The 22,456-nt window shown below is 46.2% G+C and overlaps 1 protein-coding gene across 10 annotated transcripts in view; it reads right to left on the bottom strand.

Annotated features, from left to right (window-relative positions):
• The window catches only part of ATXN1 (ataxin 1), a 454,093-nt gene that overhangs the window by 373,540 nt on the left and 58,097 nt on the right, over window positions 1–22,456 (bottom strand). The window lies entirely within an intron of this gene.

The raw sequence follows: 22,456 nt of genomic DNA, 5'->3' as shown, positions 1-22,456 counted from the left end.
GCCACAAGTTGTAGGAGCGGAGACACTAGGTACAAATTATACTGATAAATTTTCACAACTATGGGCTGTATCATTTAAAACATTTTTTTTTAAAAAGGACCAAATCATTTGTTTTAAACACCATCTGTTTCCTGAGAGTTGATTCCTCTCTATAACTTGAGAAAACACCCTCAGCACAAATCAATAAAGAAAAATTTCTTGAAATAAATAGGTGAGAAGTCACAGAAAGCATAAATTTTGGCCACGTGGGTCTAAACCCAAGTCCAGAAGCACAGGGCTAACGGAACATCAACGTAAGCCCCCTAGGGGCCCCAGGCCGCCCTGGGCGGGGTCCTTGGTGTCAACCCACGTCAGGCCAAATTCCCGACGTTGGCTTTTTCCAGAGAACATCAGCTATCTTCTGAAACGGTTCAGTACTTGCTTAACATTGAAGGCTAAATATTTTTTGGCAAGCTCTAACATCCTGTTGATGGAAGAGAGCCAGTCTGACTCAATAGAAAACGGTAAATCTAAAAGTAATGAGGAAAATAGAAATTCTCCCTTTTTTATTCTTTTTTTTTTAAGGGTGGGTGGGTGGTTTGGGCATCATCCAGTGGTGCTCAAGGCTCTGTACTCAGGGATGGTTTCTGGCTTTGTGCTCTGGGATCACTCCTGGAGGTGCTTGAGAGACAATAGTTGGTGCTAGGGATTGAACATGGGATTGAACATGGACCAGCTATGTGCAAGGCACACACCTTTCCTGCTGCAAGATCTCTGTCAGATGCCCACAAGGGATTTTTTCTATGTCCACTTTTCAACGCATTCTTAGCAACTGGCTTTCTTCCTGCTCAATTACAAGGGGCCGTATTTGCACAGGAAATCTCCTGAGATTCCAACTAACAATACACCTGACAACCCCCCTCCCCCCAAAGCTGGTCAGGCAGCTCCCTTCTTTTTTTCGTAGGTGCTTTACTGAAAGTAAACAGAGAAATGACACATTTCGTGACAAATCTGTATTGGGAGAGAGGGGAAGGTTGGGGTATGACAGGAGGGGGTGTGGTTTAAGCACATTGCCTTTCCTATATGCAGCAGGAATTTCCTGTCTGGCAATATTTAAGGGCAAAGCAAGACAATACTTTTTAGGACAGCTAGTGAGTCAGGCACTGTTATGAAAACACAATGCTTGAGTCTGCTTAAGCCAGAGGAAAGCAAGTTGAGGGCCTGAGGCTGTTCTGTTCCAGATAGCAAAGAGTGGGAAAGATACCTTACAGTGGTAATTCAATTTTTTGACAAATTCCTCATTTGTTGGAGTTTAGGTCCAAAAAAGAAAAAGTTATTTCTCTATTTCTCTCTCTCCCACTCTCTCTCCCTCTCCCTCTCCCTTCCTCTCTCTCTCTCTTTCTCTCTCTCTCATACAAAGAGATATATATACACACACATGCATGCACACACACACACACACACACACACACACTTATTCAAGATATCTAAGGGAACAGAAGAATCATTTTATTTTTTAGCTTTTTGGGTTCCCCTAGCGATGCTCAGGGGTTATTCCTGCTCTGCACACAAGAATTACCTCTGGGAGCTGGAGTGATAGCATAGTGGGTAGGGCGTTTGCCTTGCACCAGCTGGCCCGGGTTCGATTCCCAGCATCCCATATGGTCCCCTGAGCACCGCCAGGAGTGATTCCTGAGTGCAAAGCCAGGAGTAACTCCTGAGCACCGCCGGGTATGACCCAAAAAGGAAAAAAATTACCTCTGGCAGCACTCAGGGGACCATATGGGATGCCGGGGATCGAACCCAGGTAGGCCACGTGCAAGGCAAGCGCCCTGCCCACTGTACTATCACTCCAATCCAGAATAATCGTTTTAAAGTGTTTTCCTGATCTGAGCATATGACTGGATGGCCTAGTAGGGTGAGGATAATCACAGGGACCTGGGTCATGATCGCCTCAACTCCATCAGCAACCGGATGTTCTCCAGTCTCGACTGCCCATAACACGTGTGCCTCCACTTGGAAACCAGAAGTACATATGCAACTAGACGAACCCCAAAGTTCTCTTGAAGTTTTCAGAAGGCCCCGCTATGCCTCTTTTTGCAGGCTTCAATGAACCTCCTAAGAGGCCTGAAGCATCTAGTGCTAGCAGCTACGACCTATCAGATTTCTGGAGACCACAGTAAACTATATTCTCACTTACTGAACCCCAAAAGAGTACGATCTACTTTTCAGGAACCTATGAATCACAGAACTGGAGCGTTGGCAGGGACCTGCGGAAATCGCCCTATTTCAACTCCCCATGCAATAATGAGAAAATAGAAGAACAATGAGGGAGAGAGACTTGCCCAGGCGTTGGTACTCCACTCAACACAAACTGAGCTGGCAGTGCCAACAAGACTTGATACCACAGTGCTGTCTCCTCTTCGCCATCCAATCCCTTTCAGCTATTGTGTTGGTGCAAGACAAACAGCCTGTCCCTCGTCCCCTCAGGTCACCCACGCAGGGTTTACCAAAGGACAAGAAAATAATGACTAAGCTCTGGAAACCAAGCATGAGACAAAGAAAAGGGATGAGATAAGAAGAGAGACAATAAGGAAAGACTACCTTTATTAGTGTTGGCACCCGGGACCCTTCATGAAGTTTGAATATACAATGAAGCCCGGTATGTAGTTCAGTGGTAAAGTTCATGCCTTGCACGCATAAGGTCCTAGGTTTGATCCTTAATAAATTTTATTTTATTTTATTTGCTTTTGGGGTCACACCCAGCAATGCTCAGGGGTTACTCCTGGCTCTTCACTCAGGAATTACTCCTGGCAGTGCTGGGGGACTCTATGGGATGCCAAGGATCGAGCCTGGGTTGGCCGAGTGCAAGGCAAACACCCTACCTGCTGTTCCATCGTTCTGGCCCCTTGATCCTTAATAACTTTTAGAAAATAATAAAACAGGTTGGAGAGGCAGCTTAATGGGTTGAAGCTCATGTTGTGCATACAGGAGACACAGGTTCAATTCCTAGCCTGCATCCCTCCAAGTGATGGGAGCTTTCTGCATTCTGTAGAGATCAAGACAGTATGGGACAGATTTTCACTCTGGAGGTCACAAAACTATTTCTTTGGAACCAGGTCCAAAAATCATGAATTGCTCTTGTCTTACCACCATCACTGGGTATGATGCAAAGCTCCCTGAAATAAGAACTCTTCTGTCATGTCCACTATTACAGTTTCTAAACTTAGAGAATATGACACAAAATGAGAACATAATACAAAATTCTACGAAAATTAGCAAAAGAATGGATATAAATTCTCAAGAGGAATGAAAAAGATACGCACCGTTGATAAATGCAGTACAGGAGTACAATTTTCTGAAAGGGGGTATTTTATTTAAAAAATATGATTCAAAGGAACATTAAAAGGTATTTTTCTATTTCTCAAAAGGCAAATGATAAAGAGTCTAGGAAGCTGTTTCTATTAGTTACATCAACTAAGTAGCTGCCACTGGTTCAGCCAACACAGTTTCTATGTTTCTATTAGTTTACAACTCTTCAAACATAAGAAAATATACCGACAGGTAAATAGTCACTTAAAAGATTTTCTCAACAAATAAATTGAGAAACAAGCAACTGTGGCTGGAATCAAGTTTAATGGGAACCCTAGGTTATTGGGGTTTGCTAGACAAAGTAAAAGTGGTCATTGAGTATTTCTGAACAAGCGCTATATAGTTTCTATGACTAACATGTCTGCAACCACTGAAATCAACATTTCTCTCTGCCCTTCCAACATTTCAATCTCTACCTCAGCGGTAATATTACAGTCATAAATAAACCAGACGGCAAATAACCAGAATGATTATCATGAGTTCTCAGACAACTTCTGAGTGCTCTAATAAAATGAAATTATAGCACTGTCGTCCCATGGTTCACCGATTTGCTCAAGTGGTCACCAGTACGTTAGTCTCCATTGTGAGACTTGTTGTTACTGCTTTTGGCATATCGAATACGCCACGGGTAGTTTGCCAGGCTCTTCCGTGCGGGCGGGATACTCTCGGTAGCTTGCCGGGCTCTCCGAGAGAGCCCAAAACTTTGCACTACCCCTGCCCCTCCACTCAAAACTGCTTACTCTCTAAAAACATTTAATATGTGTTGGGCCATTAGGAATACTTTATAATGAGAATAACATTAAGAGCATACACTTTTAAAAGTAAAGGCAATGGTGTGAGCACTCCATGAGATGCTCCTAATTATACGTTCCTCATCTCCTTCTTAGAAGGATACTAACATTTTCTACAATCTCATGTCAGAGATGAGGAAACCCAAACCCAAGACCTCCAAATGTCAGATATGGGTTTAAAACCTCAGTCACAATAATCCCCGCCCGCCCTAGTATACACACAGGCAGACGTCTCTCTCTAGATGGGGAGATAATGTGAACACTGTTGTGAGGATTAAACAAGGTAAGACACGGGCAACACGGAGAACCCCCTAAGCACACAATCACAGACTGTGTGCAAGTGTTTATCTTCATGCCCAGTAGTACCCAGTAGGTACATTGAATCTGGAGTCCACTGGCCTCATCCTCCTATAGACGGTGTGACCCTACCCTGTTGCTTCAGTTTTCTGAGTTCCACTTCCTTCCACTGCCTCCCTCGTGCAGGCAGAGCTGGGACCAGTGAGACATTAAAGAATTGGACGGAGCTGTCTTGCCTTGCAAACTTGGTCAGGGCTTTTTCTGCTACCACAGCCATGTCGATGATTATCCACGCCCAGCCTCTTACACCCAAAGAGGTCATCCTGATTACATTTCTCTCCTGCCTGAGAACTGAACGCTATGCTTCAGTTCTGAAGTCTTGACACTGGGCTCCCTGTAATGACAGAACAGACGTCTGGTCATTCGGGACCCGATCAAAGGGAACTCTATTAACTCCCGCCTCCCGCACACCCACTGTGAGAAGGTAATTGATGTTCATCGTGACCCCACAGCGCTCCAGGACTCTGAAGTACCTTCGGGGAGAGATTAAATGATATTCAGCCTAGTTTATTAGGAAGAGTACTTAATTATACTCAAAAATTCTCTGAAAATTGGTGACCTAGGGAAAAGCACAGAGCAGAACACAGGTGCTCTGGTGTCCTGGGGCCTTTCTTCCTTGACCCACCGCCCCAATCATCCTCCACCAGACTAGACGGCAAAATGATCCCAAACCTCAAATGTGAGTAGTACATAAGGTTCCTACATGTTTCCAATATGGTGTTGATTTTTTAAATGTTATTTATTTATTTCGTTTTGCTTTTTGGGTCACACCCAGTGATGCACAGGGGTTACTCCTGGCTCTGCACTCAGGGATTACCCTTGGCAGTGCTCAGGGAACCATGTGGGATGCTGGGAATCAAACCTGGGTTGGCCGCGTGCAAGGCAAATGCCCTACTCGCTGTGCTATTGCTCCAGCCAATATGGTTTTGATAATGAAGAAGGAATTTAAACATGTGAACAAGGAATAACATGAATAGACCATTCAATATCTTGGCATAGAAACAGATGAGTAATGGTGAGTATTATACTCTTCAGAGTGAGGGAAAAAAAAAAAAGAAACATTTCAGGCTTCGTCCACTATTCCAAATAAATAATATAATAGAGTTAGACACTATTAGGATTGTGAAACATGATCATTTGGTAGAAATCCTTTTAACAGGCGCAGGAGGGATAGCACAGAGGTGAAGGTGCCTGCCTTGCATGCATCCAACCCTAGTTCGGTCCCCCGGCACCACATATGGTTCCTCGAGCACCACCAGGAGCAGCTCCAAGTACAGCCAGAGCACTACTGCATGTCGCCCAAAAAACCAAACTGTCACTGTCACTGTCATCCCGTTGCTCATCGATTTGTTTGAGCAGGCACCAATAAGGTCTCCATTGTGACTCTTGTTAGTGTTTTTGGAATATCGAATACACCACAGGTAGCTTGTCAGGCTCTTCCGTGCGGGCAAGATACTCTCGGAAGCTTGCCGGGCTCTCCAAGAAGGGAGGAGAAATCGAACCCGGGTCGGCTGCATGCAAGGCAAACACCCTACCACTGTGCTATCACTCCAGCTAAACTAAAAAAAAAAATAAAACCTTTCAGTGATGGGCATATGTATATTTTTTTCTAGCTAAAACTTAAAACACAGCTGGGAGTCTGAAATATTACAATTCAGGGTCAGGAGAAAAAGCAGTGATGGTTAATTACAACACACTGGTGAGTGTACATTCCCTCTCTGGAGAATTCCTGATGAGGGGTCCTCTCACCTCTGCTGAAACATCTTCTTGGGTGACAGCAGTTTCATTACCTCATCAATCAACGTGTTCTATTCTGAGGCAGCTTGTGTTTGCTAGAATACTCTTCTGCAAGTGAAAAAACACCCTCCTTACCTATCCTCCCTCCTGTTTAGAGGTCTCAGCTGGGCTCTTGGCAACTATTTCAACAAGAGATTTTTGTGTCCAGTCAGGCCCTGGCTGGTCTCACTCACTTTATCAGTTACGTAATGACTTGCTTCTTCTCTGAGTCTTCACTGCGGCTATTCGGTCAGCTGCATGGACAGTGGCAGCCCTTCCTCACAAGCACCTGCACGAGCCAAAGGACATCCAGGACACCAAGACCCCATGGAGACTCTGAAGGGCCTTGTCCAGAGGGACACATGGGACTCGATGGACTTGTTTCCAGGAGAGATACATTCTGAGTTTCAAAGGTCAAGGCTTATCTTCCCAAAAGAACCCATTAGAAATCACCGTCTCTATTTTCACACACATGACACATCATTCCCCTCCCCCGCCAAAAGTCACAATTTAGCATTCTTTTTTCCTTACCTATTCTGTGAGCCAGCTGTTTTGGCTTATGCATAAAAATCCTACAGCTCAGAGAGATAGTTTGTTTGGTGGGGCCTTGCCTTGCGGCCGCCTCCTGGGTCCAATGCCAGGTGCTCAGCAGGGCCCCAGAGTTCAGCAGGAGTGATCCCTGAATACTGCTGGGTGTGATCCAAAAGCCAAACAAAAAAAAATCCCAAGGCTTCCCCTCCCTCCATAAATAGTACAAACTGTTGGACAAACAAAGCCAAACCAACATCTATCTTTCCTCTGCTTCCGGAAAAAAGGATCTGAAGGAGAAGGCCACAGATTTCTTTGAGTCGGGGCTCTTTCTCTCTCCCAGGAGCTTCCACATGTGGCACTGGGGACAATGGCAGGAGTCTGACCAGGTCTAGTTTGGAGACAGCATCAGAAGTTTCTGGTCTCCAGCCAATAGACCTCCCTTACTGCCTTGCTGTGGTCATCACGGAAGTCCCTTGAGATGCTTCCTGAAGTAGCCCTGAATTGTGAATAGTTTGAGTGGAGAAGCCATGACCTGTACTGTGAGCATTTTCTCCAACACGGGGCCGTTTTAAAATGTGCACGCAGGGGCTGGAGTCATAGCACAGCGGGTAGGGCGTTTGCCTTGCACACGGCCGACCCAGGTTCAAATCCCAGCATCCCATATGGTCCCCTGAGCACCGCCAAGGGTGATTCCTGAGTGCATGAGCCAGGAGTGACTCCTGTGCATTGCTGGGTGTGACTCAAAAAGCAAAAAATAAAAAATAAAAATAAATAAATAAAATGTGCACGCAAACCCCCCTGACTTTCCTTACTGTCCACGCTGACTGCACAGTCTTCCCTACATCTCTCTGCCAGCCAGACTGGATCTGTGTCTGCATTCAGGCAAAATAGAAGGTAGGGAAAGAAAAGGGCTAGACTAGAGGTACACAGTTTAGCCTAGTGTTAAGCTGGGTGAACTGGCTTCTCCCCGGCATCCAACAGATCAAATATTGGCAACTGAAAGTCGTTTGAAGACATGCCAACTAAGAAAAACGGGTAAGAGAGAGGTCATGGCACTCAGCATGATAAGCTTCTGGGACACCAAGACTTATTATTAACAATATTATATTTTATTCAATTGTATAAATACAATGAATAAAATGAATTCATTGTATTTGCACGAACAAGAACAAAGCAAATATGTCGACCTTTAGAACCAAACCTTAATTTGTCAATAAAATATATCATTAAGCTAGTGCCAATATAGTGAACTGAGATAAAATTGTCAGGTGTGTAGAAAAGGTAAAACAAATACACTTAGATTGGGCCATGCCCCCACCTCTCATTCTATGAATAAACGAATCAATACATTCCACACGGATGAATGGCATGGCTCTCTTAACATGCCGGAGTAATTACTGCAGAGAAATGAAGAACTTCCCAGGGAAAATAAAACGTTAAATTCTATTCACTGTGCTATACTCTATTTAGGAAGGTAGAAATGTGACACTGTAGTTTACAAAGATTTCAGCCCGAAAACATTGTGTTTAGGTTGGCTTTTTGCTTGGCTACCTTCAAACAATGTTAGCATTTGATTTCAGTAAATATAGTATCAGAAAGCAGGTCATTCGAGGAGTATACCAAATTAAATATTTAAATACTTACTGGAGAAACAGGAAAGTAAAAGCAAAGTGAATACGTACTATGAGTTCGCTTCTCTTATGAATCTTGAGGAACATTTGAAAGTAAGAAAAAAAAATTATTTCAGACCTACTGGTCAGAGTTACAGCTGTTCTAAATCCCCCGGGTTTTCTAAGAGTTTTTTAAAGCTTCCCTCACAAGGATGGGAAGAAAGGTTTTTCTTCACTTCCCAAATCCAGCAGAAGGGCAGTCTTACTCTAAATTGCTGAGAGGGAAGACTGGGAATATTTTTAGTGCAATACTTTCTAAACTTCTCATTCTTAGATGTCCTTGCTGCACAGTCAGATACGTCCATCAGTGGGAGTTTTCAGGAAATCCTGGCAAGCCTGTTACCTCCTCTAAGACATCACAAAGACACTTGGTAGCACCATATTCACGGGAACGCCTGGCAGGGAGGCCTGGAAAGAACACACTCACGGTCACAGGTGACTAAAAGAACACACTCACACCGACACAGGTGGCTTTAAGTGCATTTCAACATTTCAACAACACACGCAAGTCAGCTTATCCGTTACAAATCAGAAAAACTCCTCAGCATGTTATCAAATACTAGAACCAAACACTAAATAAGTCCGTGGCCACCAATTTCTCACCATACCCACTTCTTTAAATTTCTTACGTTTGTTCATTTATTTATTTATTGCCCTTAAATCTCCCGAAGGGCATTCTCAGACCTTCCGTTCCCCTCAGAGCCTTGTTACTGAGATACTATTTGAAGGTAATGTGGCACTAGGTTCTTTGAATTTAAATCTTTCAGATTGCATATGAGAGAGAGATAGAGAGAGAGAGAGAGAGAGAGAGAGAGAGAGAGAGAGAGAGAGAGCAATAGAGGACATGAAAGAAAGTATGAGAGAAGTTATCTCTGGAAAACTAAATCTAATTTTTTTCTATTTCACTTTTTTTAATACATTTTTTTGCTTTTTGGGTCACACCCAGTGATGCACAGGAGTCACTCCTGGCTCTGCACTCAGGAATTACCCCTGGCAGTGCTCAGGGGACCATATGAGATGCTGGGAATCGAACCCGGGTTGGCCAAGTGAAAGGCAAACACCCTACCCGCTGTGCTATCACTCCAGCCCCATATATATTTTTTAACATCCATCCCCAACTCTACCCTCATCACCAAATCACTTGTAAATACACAAAAAAAGCTAATTTTACTGGGCTTAACCCTCAAATGATTTTACTTAACTCTCTAGCTAGGAGTCCAACCTGCCTTTCCAAAGGACCGTTTCTTCCTGAATTTTTCTTGACAATTCTGACAGAGCTGACCTGAGAATAAATGAGTAAAGACACAAAATAAACGCACACGCAAACTGAGTCTCCTCATGAAACCTAAGTACAAATAATCAAAGGGCTGGAGAAACAGCAGAGGAGGCAAGGCACTGCCCTTGCACACAGCCGACCCCAGTGAGATCCCGGCACCTCACATGATCCTCTCAGCACTGCCAGGAGTAGCCACTGGGTGTACCACCTGCAGGTGTAGTCCAAACACCCAACCCACCACACACACACACACACACACACACACACACACACACACACACACATCCATAAAGACCTAACAGCCCACAGAGCATAGATACCTCCTCACCAATCAATGGTCACACACCCCTCAGAGTCTGGACTGCACAAGACCAAGACCCACCGGTCAGCTCTGCAACGAGGCCAAGAATGAGGCCCCCTCCTGAACTAAACTGTCACTCCACAGACACGCCCTCCTTTTGCCCGGCACGGCAGAGACCCCCCACCCATCCCTTCCAGAGGCACGGCAAGAGGGGAAGCCAAGGAGGTGAGGAGGCGGGCTGGCGCTGTTCGGGGTGGAGCGGCTCTGGGCACGGCCGGCTGACATGGCTTTCGCCCCAGTGAGCTGCTGAAGGACCTCACTGGCACATCCCTGTTGTCCTTCATGAGGCGCTCGCACAGAAATGCCTCTGAGCTGCCCACAGTGCCTGCCACGCCCTCCCTCTCCTGCTCTCATTCCCAATTCCTAGGAGGTGAGGCTGCTTTGTTCTAAGTCTATACTTAACACAACCCTGGGCTTTGCTTAAACAAATAGGCCTTTCTCTAAAGTGGATTAAAATACCTAAGGAGCAATGGCACATTTGTAAGCACTAGAAACTGTTCAGCATATAATTACTGTTCAGGCTATAATTATAATGTGCAAAAATATATATACTTCCCATGTTATTTATATTCCATGTATTTAAATAAATATAAAAATATGTACGTGCACATACATACTTTGCACATATAACATGATATCACTGAGGAAGTCTTGTGTGACTTCTTGACGAACAAGAACAATTAAAATGAGATAATAAATATTCCAGGCTAAACCACTTTTAGAATAACCTCAATAATAATAACTCAAAAAAATCTGAATTGAAGGTAAAAAAAAAAAAAGCTGTACCAAATGAAGAAAAAGCACTAAGCCTGGAGTCTTTGAAGAGCTGGATTTTTTCAGCACAAACAAGCTGTGTGTTGTAGGTTTGGTCATTTAACCTCACTATGTTCTCAGATTTCTCATCTGTAAAATTAGAACATCAGGTTAGATTAACAGACTTTCAGCTCTCCAGTTCTGATTCTATGACTGACCTTCCAATTCCAAAGACAACACACCACGCGCGTTTATTGCCTTTTCACCCCATTTTCAAAAGGCAGAACAATTCACATATGTCCAGAAAATATAATCCCAAAGATCCTTTAAAAAAATATATACAACCCGTGAAACATCAGTTTTGTCCAGAAATTCGTATCGGTGCTTCACTTCCAGGAAAAAAAAAAAAGTGCCACTTTCATTTTCTCTTACCTACCGTTCGGCTTATCCATTAGACAATTTGGGGGTGGGGGGGCTGCCGAATTTCATCCATGTGTGCTCATCTGCGGTGTTCAAGATTTCAGTAACTCCACGGCAGAAATAAACTTGTCTTACCACTGAACTGCATTTCAAAGACCAACCAAAACAGCTCAGGAAGAAGCAAGCAAAATCTTGCTGTCATCTGTCTGAAACTGTTAGAAATTACAGGCTAATCTCAGAATCTGTGACCTCACCAGGCAACACTTCACGAACTGAGTCACTATTTCCCTGTCAGTTACTACAAAAATGACACGGATAAAAAAAAAAAAAAAAAAAAAAAAAACGGGAGAGGGGAAGGGAGGCCGGGTAGCAGTGGGACAGTGAGAGAAGTAGGAAGAGTTAGGAGGCTAAAAGGGAAAGCAAGAGGGGACAAAAAATGCGGAACCCAACTCAGAGTTCCGTGAGTGACACCCAGTTCGTATATTTGAGCTTCTCCCTCGGGCTCCTCAGTGCGGTGTCTGAGAGCTGTTTGTGGGTCATAGTAAAGAGAGTTCTAAAGCACAATGGGACTTCCAGGGAGAGCTAAACCAGACCGCACTGGGTGAGCCAGCAAACCAGATACTGCACAGCGATAAGAAGAAAAAGAGGCACTTGTTTTTATTAACACCAGATTCACAGACTCCCAGGCTTCCTTCGCCTTCCCCCAAAGAAACGTTAGACTCCGAGATGATTCTGAGTGAGAAGCGCCATCCAAAAGAGACTCCAAATCAGCTTCCCCCCTTGAAAGGCAGTCAAAATGCAGTACCTGGTGACATCGATTGTCTTACATGTGCCTATAGATCAAATATAAATTTTGCTGTAAGAAGCAACACGCTACAGAGTTCAAAAAAAAAATTCTTAATCTGCTCAGGATGAAACATACTACTTAAAATAAACTGAATGACACCTCAGATGATCTGTTGAATGAAAAGGAAAGTTATTCTGCCTCCAAAAAAAAAAAGGCTATTATTAAGCGATAAGAAGCTTATTCTGTATTCTCCTGCTCCTCTTCAATCACGTTTTGATGAAATCCACATGGCAGACGCTTCATGCATCCCGGCCCCCTAGCTGGACAAATGCTCGGGTCTTCCTGGCCCTCCAGGGCCAGACCTGGTGGCCTACGCCTGCTTGGTCAAACCGGCGATCTGGGAAGTCTCAGCAGAGGGGACTCACCCTGCAAGAATGCTGGCTTTGAACACGGACTTCTCTCTAACTGGGCGACGGCCGAGACACCCTCGCCACGCTGCCCCTGTGCTTATTGTGTTTCTGCTGCGTGCACATCTCGCCGTTTCCCTCCCGGCATCCTTCCCTACTCATTCCTACTCACTGGCAGGCCGCGGGATCAAAGCAGGGGGGGCGAGGAGAGGCCAGCTGAGCCTCACCCACGGTGGGGAGATCAGACTGTCTGAGAGGCCCGAGGGAGCAGCTGAATCCTGACCATTCACAGAGAAGCACCAAGTTCCTTACCCTGCCTCGGTTGCCATGGCTGGCCCAAACAGTACACCCCAGCTTCCTCACCACCTCCTCCAGACCTCCAAGGTGGGCAGCAGGAGGTGAAAACTGCTCACTCCTGGGGATGGAGAAGGTGGAAGCCCTGAAGAGGAAAAATTATATATATATATATATATATATATATATCAGGCAGATCAGCCCTGAGGGTGCAGAGTGGCAAGCAGACAGTCTGTTTTTAGCTGCAGACTTTGCTGCCATAAGTTTTCACCTAATTTGTAAGTGGAAAACAGATCTGACGAAGGAAAAGAAACTGGCTAAACCCCCCCCCACGCCCCTCCCGTTAGGGGGGAAAAAAATGACTATCAGTTTTCAACTTTGGTTTGACGACAATTAGCTAACTAAACGGGGGTAGAGAAAACAGAGTCCTGGGGACAATCCCATCCAAACAGGGCGAGATCAGCAGCCAAGGCCTTGGGATTAAGTCCTAGGAATGGCACAAATGTTGTGATTTTGGGTTTCAATTTCCAACATACACAACTTTTTTTTCTGGTGGGGGGGAGCGCTGGGGGAGGGCTAGGGAGGATACGCTTCAAAATAAACCACTGGTGAATTTACAATCTATTTTGAAACTAAAAACAGCCCCGCCAGGGCACGGGGCTCAGGGCCCCTCAGACCCACCACCAGCTAAACAAGCCACTGTCCCTTTCAGCCATTTATTTTCTTCTCCAAAAAAGGGGCAAGAAGAATGAAAGGACCCTCTTTAAATTCCCTGACTCTAAAGTTCTCTTTATAACATCTATGAACAGGAGTGCAACTCCTGGGCTTGGCTGCATGAGAAAACAGACGGGGAGATTAACATCTTTTCCCTTTTTTGTTTTGTTTTGGTGGGGGTGGGGGCCGATACCTGGGGTGCTCAGGACTTACTCCTATCTCTGGGCTCAAGGGTCACCCCTGATGGGACTTAAGGACCATATGTGGTGCCAGAGACTTAACTACGGCTCATGGCACACAAGGCAAGCACCCTGACCACTGGACTCTCTCTTTGGCCCCTACACATTCACCCTAACAGTGGGTCAATTATTCTGGGTGATTCCCTACTGCCCCTCTTGATCGGCTCAGTTTGGGAAACTGCACCACAAACAGAGAAGATCTCTATAGGAATGTAGCAGCGTGAATGTTCCCGGACTGCCCGTCTCTCACGGCTAAAATGGCAAGGTTCACGTGATGCATATTTTTACCACAATTTGAATTGTTTGTAAAAAGTCTCTACATAAAAGAAAGGGCAAAAATGTCATTAAAAAATAAAATAAAACACGGGGGCTGGAGCAATAGCACAGCGGGTAGGGCGTTTGCCTTGCACACGGCCAACGTGGGTTCAATTCCCAGCATTCCATAGGGTCCCCCACGGGTAATTCCTGAGTGTGTGAGCCAGGAGTAACTCCTGTGCATTGCCAGGTGTGACCCAAACAGCAAAAAAATTAAATAAATAGATACAAATAAGATAAACTGACCCATAAAGCTTATACTGCAGAAATATTCAAAAAGTGGGCACCGAGCTGAAAAAGGAAAAAGTTGGGTCAGAGAGATAGTACAGAGAGATAGTACCTGGATCTGGGTTCAATCCCCTGCACTCGAGATGGTCCCCCAAGCCAGCCTAACAGGAGTGATCCCAGAGTGTAGAGCCAGGAGTAAGTCCTGAGCACAGTTGAGTGTGGCCCCAAAGCAATAAGTAAGTAAATAAATAAATAAACAAACAAACAAATAAATAAATAAGTAAAGCGTGCAGTTCCATTTTCATTTCCTATCTGATTTGGTCCTGAGGATCCACCTTGTTTCCACTTGCTCCCAGGGAGGGGAGAAATAATCTGTTGTTCCCAAGCAGTGCCTTCCTTTTCTCTTTGCCTCTTTCCCTCCTTTCCCACCCCAATGGGCGGTCACGCTAGTGCAATCAGTCCCGTGCTCCAAATGGCTCCTAAAAGGGCTCGTGAGACACTCCCTCGAAGAATCTGCGTGATCGAAATCTCCAGCGCTTGCCTGCCTGGGGACTGCCATGATGTCGAGGTGCTGCGTCTCTTTCCCGAATAAAAACCAGATGCTCCGAAGTGATGAAAGTAAATGTCCTTTCAACACCTCTCTCCTCCGGCGCTCGAAGCTCTTCCCAAAAGGACTGCTTCCCACACCCGCTCCCGGTGCTTTCTGCACTTTTCCCTTTGAAGTTCCCCTGCCAGCACGATGCTCCTCTGGCACAGGGTGGGGTGGGGGTGGGGGATGAAAAATGATTCCTTAAAAGTGAGCCTAACTGCAGGCACCCCACGGGGTGTACAGGGCCAAGACTGGAGCTGGGGGGCGGGGGGGGGGTGGGGCTTGGAGCCAAGGGCAATGCCCGAGACAGCTATCCCCTGCGTTCTGCGCTGCATGCAGGCAGCCAACCGACACAGCTCGCCGCGACAGGCACCGTTTAGTCATTTCCAAACTTCTCTGCAAACACAGAGAGACCGGCCTTTCTGCTTGGCTCTCTAAGCCCTGTGCGGTGAATCAAGGAGTGCGGGACCACCGTCACCCCCCAGGGCAGCAGACACGGGTGAAGCCAGAAACCTGGCCTGGCTCCATCAGCGCTGAGGGTGTGGAGGAAGGCGGGGATGGGAGGAAAGCCTGGGGTGGGGGGTGTTAACCTACTCCTGTCCGTCCCCTCCTCCCACTGCTTGGACCGAATCATTGTGAAACCCTTCTCAGCTGGATTCCTGGTGATGTGAAAAGGACATACGGGGCCAGGTCGGTGGTACTGGGCTAGGTATGATGCTTCCTAAACCAGCTCATTGCTGGGCCCCTTCTCCACCCACCGCCAGGTGCTAGGGAGGGCGAAGAAAGTCTGGTCTCTGCAACATGGTGGACAGAGACTGAAATTATGGAACAGGATGAAAGAGTAACCTGGTGTGGGGGGGGATGGCTTGTGAGAGACAGCACAGTGGGGAAGCACTCGCCTAACACACTTACAACCTGGGTTCGATCCTTGGTGCCCTGAACTCCCTACCCCCCACCCTCTACCCCCCCCCCCCGGAATGATTCCTAAGCACAGCGTCAGGAGTCAGCCCTGCACACCACCAAGTGTGACCCGCAAAACAAAACAAAACAAAAAGGTAACTCCACAGTGGCTTCCAGTCTCCCGTTTATAAACCAGTCGGCTGCAGACGCCCAGATGCAGGCTGGACACTGCTCCCTGGACAGCCCACTGCTGCGGGGAGCCCCCCGTCACAGCCAGTGGGGTCTCAGTGCACAGTTACCCCCAAACTGAGTCCTCTCCTTCTAGGTCCCTCCAGTGCCCTCTGGAGCTGGGCCCCAGAACCGTCTCTTCACCGCGCCCCCACATGCACTATCCTCCTCTACACCCCACCCCGCCCCCAACGAAGGCCAGGTGTAGCTCAGCACTGGAGCCCTGGTCAGGCATATATGAGGCCCCCGGTCCCTTCCCCGGCACCACCCGCCAACACACACTCTCCTGTCCGGCCTGGCCCACGAGGTAGTCCCGGCACAGAGAACAGACAGGCGCTCCCAAATAAACCCTCTCTTGCCCCCAGCCACCCAGATGCCTCCCCTTTGGTGTCCCTGCCCACCAGCGGGCCCTTTATCACGCCCCATACGCACAGCGCTGGAAGAACGGGACTCTCCACCGCCCACCTGACTGGCGACTCTCAACTGAGTCCTTTCGGGTATCTGCCCAATGCTCTAGACACATTCCAGAGTCCTGGTGGTGGCACCGACTCACCCGGGCCCGGGCCCCACGGGCCTGCTGGCTGGGGCTTCAGCTGAGCCACCAGAACACTGACAGTGGCTTGTCTGAACTCTCCCACAATCTTGCTGTACTCCTTCTGTTTGTTTTGGGGCCACATCCGACAATGCTCAGGGCTTACTCCTGGCTCTGCACTCAGGAATCCCTCCTGGCGGTGCTTGGGCACCCTATGGGCTCGGACCCAGGTCAGCCGCATGCAAGACAAGCCTTCCCCATTATACTATCTCTCCAGACCTTGAACTATTCCACGTTCTGTCTACTCCAGCTGGCAGGACACACCTGCCGGGGCTCAGGCAGGGTTCCCTCCCGCCTGTGCCCAGGAATCACTCCTGGCAGAGTTCCGGGGACCATATGACGTGCCAGGATGAAACCTGGGTAAGCCACGTGCAATGCAAACGTTTCACTTGCTGTACCTTCTCTCTGGCCCAGAACACAGGTTCCGAAAGTTGCCTCTGATGCCCCTTCCCCTCCTAAATCTGTCACGGAAGTCTCTTTTCTGTTCTGTTCCACACGTGTATCTTAAGGAATAACAGGTATGGCTGGATTTGCCACCTGCTCCAGAAGGAGAGATCAAAGGCTCTCTCCTGCTCAGAGACTTCACCTGCAGCACCTGGAGAAGAATTTGACATAGACTAGGTAGGCAGAAATATTGGTTCCACGAGTTAAGAATAGAAAGGGGGTGAGAGAGAGAAGGGGGGTGAGAGAGAAGGGGTGTGTGTGTGTGTGAGAGAGAGAGAGAGAGAGAGAGAGAGAGTTGGCTTGGTTTCTGGGGCTCAAAATGAGGTCCCAGAAAGAACAAATACTTTGGGGAAGACCCCATAAAGCAGCTGGTGCCCAAATCAGGAAAGAGTACAGGCTGTCTTTCAGGATGGATCTTCTCCCGTCACCCCATCGATGTTTGTCAAGGGGTTTTCTTTCTTACTCATCACTTCCTGCTAGGAGGCCTCCTAGAGTTTACTGCAGGCTCTCAAAGCCCTCTCTCTCTCAGCCCTACATTTGCAGATTCAATCACCCGCCATCTAAATGTTCCACTGGTAATTCAACTTTTAAATAATAAGAAAGGAAGTAAGTTACATCTCACTGTCTCTCCCACAGCAAAACCAACAAACAAATCCACAAATACAGGCCTTCTTGCCCTGAGGTCACTAGCGCCTTCCCCAAGCCCATTCATACAGACACTCGAGGTGGAAATGTAGCAGTCAGCATCTTGAAAATTTTACCATGTGTTTATATATATATATATATATATATATATATATATATATGTATGTATATGTATATACCAGGATATATACTATGGACTCTACATGACTTTGTTTTGTTCCTTCTCTCTTGTCTTTTGTTCTCGTTTTGGGGTCACACCCGGTGGTGCTCAGGGCTGACCCCGGGCTCTGCACTCAGGGAGCACTCCTGGCAGTGCTCAAGAGATCCAGGAATCGAACTCAGCCTGGTCACGTGCAAGGCAAGTGCCCTTCCCGCTGTGCTCATTATTTCAGCCTTGCTTTTTCATATTTAACCCTGTCACCAAAATTCTGAGAAGAAATTGCGTAACTGGAATTTGGAAGACAGAATGAAGTGCAGAGGGAGGGCGGAGATTTCGTGCACTTACCACTCCTGTTCATGGCCTCGGCTTCTCACTCCTTGCACAAACATTCCAAGACCTGCTCTCGGTAGTTTGATGGTCACTCTCCTAACTTGGACCCTCCTGGCCCTTCAGACGTTCGCTCTGCCTACAAGGCCACCCACAGCAATTGCATTCTCTACTCTGACAGAAGAATAAACTCTGGGAGCACAAACGTCGCTTCTGGTTCCAAACAAAATGAGGAAGCTGCCCTGGCTAGAGGTTGGTGGATCTTGGAGTTACGTTCATTGAAGGACAGAAGTTTAAAATGAAATGTTTGGGGGCCTGGGTGAAAGTATCGTGGGGAAGGCATTTATTTGCTTTGCATGTGGAGACTCTAGGTTCCATCCCCAGCACCATACACAGTGCCCCAAGGATCCTCACGAACCCTCCCCTGAGCACCACCAGGGGTCACTCCTGAGCACAGAGCCAGAAATAGCCACTGAGAACCACCGGGTGTGGCCCAAGAACCAACCCCTCCCCCAACACACACACACACACACACACACACACACACACACCTGAATCTAGACTCTTACATCTCATATTATATAATAATTAACAAGATGGGCAAAGACTTCAATGTTAACACGAACCAAAACTTCTAGGAGAAAGCACAGGAGAATATTTCGCTAATAAGAAAATAAGCAGAATTTGTATAAAAAATATTACTCTTAAAATATAAATCTCCGGGCTGAAGTGATACTACAGTGGGTAGGGTGTTTGCCTTGCACTCGGTCAACCCGAGTTCAATTCCCAACATCCCATAGGGCCCCCGAGCACCGCCAGAAGTAATTCCTGAGTGCAGAGCCAGGAGTAGTAAACCCCTGAGCATCTCCAGGAGATATATATATATATATATATATACATATATATATATACACATATATATGTATATGTGTGTGTATAAATCTCTGAAGTTAAAAGCTAATTACCAATAAAAAATTTTAAAGCAGAAAAAGGGAAGGGCTGGAGAAATAGTGCAAAGATTCAAGCATTTGCCATGTACACAGAGACCTGCATTCCAACTCCAGCAGTTATACCTGAGCACCAACTTCCAGGCCTGATCCCGGAGCACAAAACCAAGAGAAAGTGCTGAGCACCGACCACCAGAAGTGGATCAAAGAACAAAAAGGAAAAAAAGGACAGAAAACGTGAAAATACAGGGGAACAGTGTTATAACACATATGACTAAAAAAGGATTTATAGCCAGAATATCTCCAGAGCTCTTATCCATTTTTTAAAATAATGCAACAAACCCAATTTTATAAATGATCAAGGAATTAAAAAGTTACATAAAAGAAATACAGTCAACAAACACATAAGATAGATGCTCAACATCACTGGTCAACAGGAAATGCAATTAAAAGCATGTGAAACTATTTTCTTAGCCACTGGGAGGGCTAAATTTGAAAAAGAATAGAGCGTCAAAGGTCAGTGAGAATGTGGAGTGAATGGGACTTTCAAATACCCATGGAGGGAACGTAACATAAAATCTTAGAACCACTTAGAAAATAATCAGTCTTTGGCAGTCTTAGAGCGAGCATGCTTTGGCTGCAGAAGGCCCAGATTTTATTCCCTGAGCCATTCAGTTCCGTGAGCACCAACGGAAGTGACCCCAGCAATGAGGTTGGAATAGCCCCTGAGCATCACCAAAGGTGCCCTTTAGGAAAAGAAAAAGCGAAAGAAAATGATTAGTTTCTTAACAAGTCACAAATATCTGATTAAGTCACATTCTAGTAAGTCATTCAACAAGGAATAAGAAGACATGTCCACAAAATGACTTGTACCAAACTGCTTGTAGCTGCTTCCTCTTTAACAATTCAGACAAGTCAGTAACCCAAATGCCATGACCAAGTGAACAGATAAACTATGGTATAAAAAAAGATACAGTGGACTATTGGCCAATGTTTTTGTTTTGTTTTGTTTTTAAAGTAAAGAACTACTACACAAGCGACAATGTTGGTGGATCTCCAAAAATGGTAGGGGGTGAAAACCCTGGAGACATGATTAATAGAAATGAGAATTGGGTATGTGTAGGGAGGGGGGCTGAGGGAGGGGGGAAATCATGGGAAAATGGTGCAGGGCTCTTTATTTTAATTTTTTGCTTTTTGGGTCACACCTAGGCGATGCACAGGGGTCACTCCTGGCTCTGCACTCAGGAATTACTGCACTCAGGTCCCCTGGGTGCTCAGGGGACCTTATGGAAAGCTGGGAATTAAACCCGGGTCAGCTGCATGCAAGGCAAACGCCCTCCCCACTGTGCTATTGCTCCAGCCTCCTTGGAGGGTTCTTTAAATGCTGATGGAGGGGGTGGCACACACACCTTGCAATTATAAATCAACTTCAGGACAATTGTAAACAATGACACCTTGGCTTAAAAAGAGGACAGTTGAATTTTTAAAATGTAGATGCTAAAAAATGCATTCTGCATGGTGCCATTGATATAAAGTTCAAGAACGGACAAAATGTATGTGCAGTAGTGAAAGAAATCAGCATAGAGGCTAAAGACAGGGATGGGCACTGGCAGAAAAGATGAACCGGAGGGTGATGGAAATGTCCTCTATCCTGATTAAGGCACTGGTGACAAGGAGGCAGCCAGCTACCAGGACTCCCTGGACTCGTACATTTAAAGCATTTCCCCATATGTCAATTCGGCCTCGATAAAAATAAGCTGATTAGGGAAAAGGAAGCCGAAGCTCCCATTGGGAGGGTCTGCCTAGGGATACTTGGTACTCTTGCAAAGGAACGGGAAGTTGAAACACGCTTCAGGCTGTGTGAGAGAGGCAATAGCGAGAAAAGCCAAAGCCGGAAAAGCCAAAAACAGAGCTCTGGGTTGTGTGAGGAGAGAAACAGAGAAGACTGAGTCAGAAGGGGAAGGTGCAATCCAAACAGGAAGACACGAGCGAACCAAGCGTAAGTAGAAAGTGAGGCAGACAATGGTGTTTCATAATCTCCCAGCTACTATGCTAAATGCCACCACCCACCTCTCCAAAAAAAACCACAGAAGTTTTTGTTGTTATTTGGGGGTCGCACCCAGTGATGCTCAGGGGCTTCTGCACTCAGAAATTACTCTTGGCTGTGCTTGGGGGACGCTTATGGATGCCAGGGGATCAAACCCGGGTCGGCCACATGCAGGGCAAATGCCCTCCCCACTGTGCTATCGCTCAGGCCCCACAGCAGACAGTTTAATTTGACAATTGTTCTTCTTTCTCAGCATCATTGAACCAAATAAGACTAAGAAGAGAAGCATTTAGATTTTAATTTTAGCTCAGGGTTAAACCTGAACACATTTGCCTGTCCTCCCCATCTCTCTCTCTCTCTCTCTCTCTCTCTCTCTCTCTCTCTCTCTCTCTCTCTCTGTCTCTCTCTCTCTCTCTGTCTCTGTCTCTCTCTCTCTCTCTCTCTCTCTCTCTCTCTCTCTCTCTCTCTCTCTCTCTCACACACACACACATTTTTTTTAAAAAATCAACCACTCACACAATAGGGTTCCCTTCCAGGACTAACTCTGAGCCTTTGGATCTGATCTCGGATAAACATGGTAAGGCACCGCAGCTTGCCATTGATGTACGCGTGTGAGGATAATGAGATTCACTATCTCTTCATTTCCGTAGTAAGTGAATGAAACTAGGATCTTGGGTCCCTCGGAGGGAGTATCCTAGTTAACTGAAGCCCAAGCTGGCCTCAGGAACCAGCGATAACATTTCTCCTCCTTCCAGCTGAATTAATAAGACAAGTGGGAGATGACTCACATGTACAGTTGATGAAGCAATTAATGCCAACTCTCCCTCTCTTACTCATCCCCTCCAGTGAAAGAATCTTGTAGAAAAAAAAAATGAACTCCGGCGGGGAAAATAAAGTAGATACCATGTGAGCAAATTAAATTCCCGCTACAACTCGGTGATAAGGGACACGAAGGAGGAACCGCTACCTGATTAAGTTCCAATAAGATCACACTCACAGTCATTGTTTCCTGTATTTCCGTTGACCAGCACTGGGCTTACAGGAATAGCTTTCGGAGACATTCCTATAAATTAGCTTACTCATTGTCTTCTTTAAAAAGGAGAAGAGAGCCAGAAGACATCACTAGCCATAACACACATATATGTATTTTTTTTTCTTTTTGGGTCTCACCTGGCGATGCACAGGGGTTACTCCTGGCTTTGCACTCATGAGTTCCTCCTGGCGGTGCTCAGGAGACCATATGGGATGCTGGGGAATTGAACCCAGGTCGGCCGCGTGCAAGGCAAATGCCCTTACCCGCTGTGCTA

This window comes from Sorex araneus, chromosome 2 (genome assembly GCF_027595985.1).
Source record: "Sorex araneus isolate mSorAra2 chromosome 2, mSorAra2.pri, whole genome shotgun sequence".
In the NCBI taxonomy this organism is placed as follows: domain Eukaryota; kingdom Metazoa; phylum Chordata; class Mammalia; order Eulipotyphla; family Soricidae; genus Sorex; species Sorex araneus.
This window is presented reverse-complemented; position numbering and strand designations above follow the sequence as displayed.